Below are 6000 nucleotides of genomic sequence, written 5' to 3'. Positions count from 1 at the left end.
GGGTTGGGTTTGGAGGTAATATCGAGAGGCGTTTGGGCCTGGTTAAAGAATACTTCTCCTTTTTCTTTTCCGGCCCATAACATAGTGAGGTTATTTAGTGTTCATAATCATTTGCATTGAGTTGGATAGAAGTTGAATTAATGGGAGTAGATTACTTTTGGGTAGATTTACACAAAATGTGTAAATAATTTTTTCTGCTGTTTTTTTTTTATCTTTAATTGGAAGAATGCATTCCTCTTAGTTTTTTTATATTGAATTAAATTCAAGATTAAAAAAATATAGCTCCACTTTTTTTAAATCATTAACGTGCACTTTTTATTTTATTTAAATGGAAATAAGTTATGAAAAATCATTGAGAAGAGGAATCAAATACAATCAAAGTAGAAAGCATAGTAAAAAAAACAAAGGAACAATCTAGAAGTTACAACTACTCAAACTTAAAATACTAACTTATAAACAATTGTCTTATCCTTATAAAAAAGAATAGAGTTTCAAATTTAGTGGCAACATGAGGACTATAGTAAAAAAAATCCTCAAAAAAAACTCTAAACTTGCTAAGCATAAATCACTAGCTTTTCTCACCTTCAAAACTATCAAAATCACATAAACAAACTCTAAATAAATAACATCCATATATTTAAAACTCTTTTTCAAAAACAATTAGCAACCAAGAAAATAAAAAATATTGAAAAATAAATATAATTAAAACCCTCAAGAGAACTAAATCTAAAGGAAAGTCTTTAACCTCTAATAAGATAAGAAGGATATGTAGAGAAAGAGGCTCTCTTATAAGAAAAAGATAAAACAAATGGAGGAAAACGACCTAAAAAAAGAAGAGCCAATTATGAAGAGAGGACTAGTTTTCTTATACCAACACAAAAATAAAAAGAAAATGAGAGACAATGAGTTTTTCTACACAAATTTCAATCAAATCCTTCAAAAAGTTTACAAATCTTACAAAAGAACTAATCGGTAATATATATCTATTTCAAAGTAATACTAAACCAGTGAAAACAAATATTTAGTTTATCATAACAAGAACATACAAAATATAAAAAAATATATTCAAGAAAAGCCTAGAGTACATACATGTTTAAATCTATAAACATGCAAAATTAAAACTAAAAGCAAATATGCTTTTAACATAAATAAAAGAATATTAGCATGCATACTAAGAATATATTCAAACTTGCAAATGATATAAAATCAAAGTCCTAGCATGCATCCTAATAATAAAAATAACAATGCTTAAAATAATGAATGGTACTTACTTGTTGAAGCGCTTTAAATGAATAAAACTTTTGTTGTTGTCAATGATGAATCATTTATCCTTAAAACTTTATTGCTCCTCACTCGTGCAACTAAGATATTTACAATATGTCTTCTAAGATTCCAACACCACCATCTTAGTTTAAATCCACTTTTAAATAAGGTCTTTGAACCAAAATAAAAGAAGTCAAATAACTTTCAACAAAATAGGAACCTAAGCTCTAGATTTGAGAGAAAAAATCAAAGCATAAAAGAGAATGAAAATACTAAAAACAAATGTGAGAAAGAATGTCAAAAAAATAATTTAAAAATCAAGTTAAAAACTCTTTATCCACCCCTCTTCCTACAATGAATTTTGAAAGATAAAAGGTTGAAGAATTAATAAGAACTAATCATCACCATTATCAACCTTTCATTAGCCACTATAAATCAAGAATTAAATCTAGAAAAATCAAGAGTTCTTTGAGTAGAAAAATCAAGGGTTATTTGAGATTACTTTTTTACTCGCCCATAATTTGTTTAAATCATGTTAGTTAAATAAATTTTCAACAACCCCTCACATAAATTGAAATTGTCTCATCAGTTTTAAAATGACTAGAAGATTTGTTAAGAGATATGAATTTGATAGATTACTAGCTACATCAGGATATGTAGCTTTTGGCTTTAAACTTTTTTTAGTAAAATATTATCTGATTTACTCGGCTAAATAGTGAACATGGTATCTTAAAATATTAATGTAAACCCCCGGTCCAAAAATCATTAAACTAGTGTTAATCAGGCAATCCTCAATTGAAAAATGGTAAATTAAGTGCAAAAATTATTGTGATTTAGGATAGACATCCCTAGTGAATTATCTTAAATCTTGGATGATATAAAGTAATAAAATTGGTACGCAAAATGTTGACTAGTAATAAATTGTGTAAACTTTCTGACCGAGTAAAATAATTATGTTAAAGGAAGAATTTTTGTAACTTTGAGGTTAAAATATTTAGAAAAATACAAGGGAAATCCAAATAAATTAATGTATGATTTTACAAGCGAATAACGTTAACTACCAGTATCAGCCTCGTGTACAATTATGTAGTTTTTAACTGAAAAGGGAGGAAATCTAGGGGGGAAATTCTATTATGAATAAAGATGAAATTCCCAATGAATTAGTTGAAAATCTTGATGATTTAAGTAGATAAGTAGTACATAAATCCGGATTTTTATGTAAAACTACCCGTTATCCAGTTTTACGATATCAAGCATAACTCATAATTTGACAATCGGATCAAGCTGAAATTTTACAAGAAGTCCCTGACATATTCATCTATCTAGGGTTAAAATGTAAAATCAATTGAAGTTCAGGAAGGCTATACGAGAGTGCTAATGGTTGAATAAAAAAAATACAGAAAATAACACATTGACTCATTAATGATAATTTGGTAATATTGTTCAAACATCCCCTTCTTTTTTTTCTTGGAAAAGAACCAACTATTTCAGCTGCAAGAAAGGGGGGGAGTTTCAATTCTTTTTCATCTTATTCTTGTTCTTCTCCTTCTTCTTTTATTTCTTCAATTGTTGATAGAGATTTGATTTAGAAATAAATTTGGGAAAGATTTGTGATGAAAAACTATACACCAACTTGTTTACAAATGGGGAAAACCAAGAGATAAAGTTTTTAGAGAGAGAAAGCAAGGAATTTGAATAGGGAAGAAGAGAAAGAGAAGGAATTGAAGGAGCTTGTAAGAGGGACCACAAATTAAGTGCAACTCAACTTGGTAATGTGTTCTTCACTAAATTATTCTTGTTGTTTTGAGTTTTGCGGCGATTTTAGTGAAAACCTTAACTTTTCAAGTTAGAGTTCTTGAGTGGAATTTGGGGGAAGATGTTTTTTATTTAAAAATTATTATTGTGATATGGAATATATGTTAGCTAGACTAGAAATTAGTAAAAATTGAAGAAACATCAAGAGATGGTAATGAGTTTTAGGGTCAGCCACGGTACATGTGTGGGAGAAAATGAGATTTTAATGGGAAATTGGTGAAATTGTGTGTTAGTATGAAATAAACATGTGAAAAATGTATTTTGAATCAAGTGTTTGGTATTTATTCTATAAATTATGTTATAGGTATTTTAAACAAATGATTTACATATTATAAAAATAGTGAGAAGTGTTGAAATGATATGTAAAGGTGACAATTAGAATGTGTTTTGTGTGAGTGGCATGTAAAGAAACAAGTTTAGAATATAATTTTGAATACTAGCTAGATTCTTAAAAGTATTGGATTTATTTAAGGATTGATTTTGAAAATTGTTGGATTGTGAGGTTGTTAGTGTGTTGGAGTGAATGTAAAATATTAGATGGAATATTATTTGATGAAGATTAAATCTAAGATGATGGAGTAGATGATTTGTGATAAGAAAATGTTGTGTGAGTTGTAATATAACATGTAAATGGATTAAGTTAATGTTTTAGAATGGATGGGTAAGAATGGAACTTGGGATTTAATATAGGTTAGTATGTTGTGAAATTTAGGAAATTTAAGTGTGTAAAGAAGTGATGGAACTAAATTGTGATTTTGGAAAAATAGTGTGAGAAATATTAAAATGGATGAAATAGGAGAGTGTAAAATAATTGGGACATGGACAATGAAATATTATATATGTTGTTATGATATTGGACATGTTTGATATTAGGTGTGATTGGAGTAGGAGGATGTGAATATTAACTATTGGGTTGGAATTTATTAAACATGAAAATGAGATTTAAGAGTATAAAAGTCCAGTATATGAATTTAAAATATGATGATATGGATAATTACTTGTGAACTATACTACAAAAAGGATCTTTGAGATATGTATGGATAGTAATTGAAATTTTAGGATTTATTGTATAGATATGATTATGATTGAATTTTAAATTATGGTATGATACAAATTGGTGTCATTAGAAAGTTATAAGAGAAGTGTCCAGGATGGGACTAGACTTCTTAAGAGTTTGGATATCAGGAGTTAAGGTAAGGTATTGTCCTCCCTTACTCTTTTTGTTTAATTATTTAAATAAAATTTTTTGGTAGTTAGATTTTCAATGAATATTAAATTGTGTTGTTTGTAGCCAGAAAATTATATAAGGTTTGTAACTGATCATAAAGGTGGTAAAAGGTTACATATGAATTATAATAAACTATAATGACAGTAATCAATAGATAATTGTAATAAACCACAACGACAGTAGCTGGTAGATAATCATAACAAACCAAAACAACGATATCTGGCATATAATTGTAATTGACTGTAACGGTGGTATCTAGCATATAATTGAAATTGATATAATTGCAAACTACTGCAACGACAGATATCCACTAAAAAAATTATCAATGGTTGCAACGTCATAGAGCAACGTCTAAATTTCAAAATAACAATGAAATTGATGAAGATACATAGTCAGGCCTAGTGATGAGGACTATGGACTTAGTTGTTCGAGGATGGCAAGTAATGGATTAATGGTTACATAGTTAGCCCTAATGATGGAGACTATCAACTTAGCTGGTCAGGAATGGAAACTAAGGGATTGTTGGACCTAATGATGAGGACTATGGATTTAGTTGATCGATGATGGAAACAAAGGGATTGTTGGTTATATAGTCAACCCTAGTGATGGGAACTATGAACTTAGTTAGTCGGGGATGGCAATTAAAGGATCGTTGGTTACATAGTTGGCTCTAGTGATACAGACTATGGATTTAGTTGGCTAAAGAAGCAAACTAAGAGATTGTTGGTTACACAGTTGGCTATTGTGATGAGGACTATGAATTAAGGTTATGGTTATAGAATAAATGATATGAAAGGAAATATAATTTCATGATAGGAACTCAATCTTTTGCAAATTAAATGAATCACAATGACAAATTGTAATGTGTAGAAATTAAATTGACCGTTATAAAGAGATTTGGTATGTAAAAAAATTAATTTGGTTACAATAGTGAATCTAGAATGAAAAATAATTGAGTAGGAAAAATATTATATTGTAACATAAATGGGCATGAAAAATAATTGAGTGAAAAAATATTATAAGGTGTCATAAATGAGCATGAAAAATAATTAAGTAAGAAAAATATTATATTGTGTCATAAATGGGCATGGAAAACAATTGAGTGAGAAAATATTATAATGTGTGATAAATAGGCATGAAAAACAATTGAGTCAGCAAAATATTATAATGTGCTATAAATGGATATGAAAAGTGTTCAAGTTAGAAAAATATTATAATGTGACATAAATGCCGAAATATTAGAATGCCCATAAATGAGTCTAAGAAATATTCAAGATAAAAAATATATTAAAAATAGCCGAATAAACTTAAAGTATATAAGAATGGAAGTGTGTATATATAAGCTAGAAACATATCATAAGCATATTCGGTTTGTAAATTTGTATGGATAAACCATATGGATGTAATGGATATTGGAATTGAAATTGACATTAATAAGCCAATAATGATATAATGGATGTCGAGATGAACACATGAAATTAGTTTATTAAAATGGAATAAATACTTGGGAAAGCTAAAAGGTATAAAATTGCAATTAAGAGATGAAATGTGGTATAAAGTAAGGGTATTATGAAATGAAATAATGACATAAACTAAATACACTCATGAGATGAAATTGAGGTATATATTAAATATCATGTGAAAAGGAAATATGATATGGAAACATTATAATGAATTCGATGAACATAAAAAGA

Source organism: Populus trichocarpa, chromosome 1, assembly GCF_000002775.5.
Source record: "Populus trichocarpa isolate Nisqually-1 chromosome 1, P.trichocarpa_v4.1, whole genome shotgun sequence".
Taxonomy (NCBI): Eukaryota; Viridiplantae; Streptophyta; class Magnoliopsida; order Malpighiales; family Salicaceae; genus Populus; species Populus trichocarpa.
Note: the sequence above shows the minus strand (reverse complement) of the source record.